The sequence below is a fragment of the Nestor notabilis genome, unplaced genomic scaffold (genome assembly GCF_000696875.1).
Source record: "Nestor notabilis isolate BGI_N333 unplaced genomic scaffold, ASM69687v1 scaffold31445, whole genome shotgun sequence".
NCBI classification, from domain to species: domain Eukaryota; kingdom Metazoa; phylum Chordata; class Aves; order Psittaciformes; family Psittacidae; genus Nestor; species Nestor notabilis.
In genome coordinates, this window is record NW_009931123.1 from 6,213 (window position 1) to 6,618 (window position 406).

Genomic DNA, 406 nt, shown 5'->3' on the forward strand with positions numbered 1-406 from the left:
CAAGGAGAAGGGCCTTGTCCCTGGGAGCCTGCTTGGAACAGGGAGGAAGCACCGCATGGACTGACAGCGGCTCAGCTGCAAGCTGCTCCGGAGGGAGACCTCCCCAGGGCTCTGCCCGTCCGCCCCACGCCCCGGGAGCAGGTATGTCCGTTCTGCTCTTCTGAGCATCTAAAATACAGCCCTGGTGCCCCCGTGAGAGGGGTGCGTGGACAGCGGTGGATGCGGGGCTGTGGGAACAGTCGCACCGGGGCTCCCCAGTTCATCTGCGCTGCTCTGGGGGCACAGAGCGTTTCCCGTGTGCTCTCTTCAAGAGGCTCCCGCAGGGTGATGCTGCCACCGGGGGACGACGCTGCCCCGGTTAACGCCGGCACCTTCACTTGGTTCCCCGCGGAGCTCTGCCTGGGGG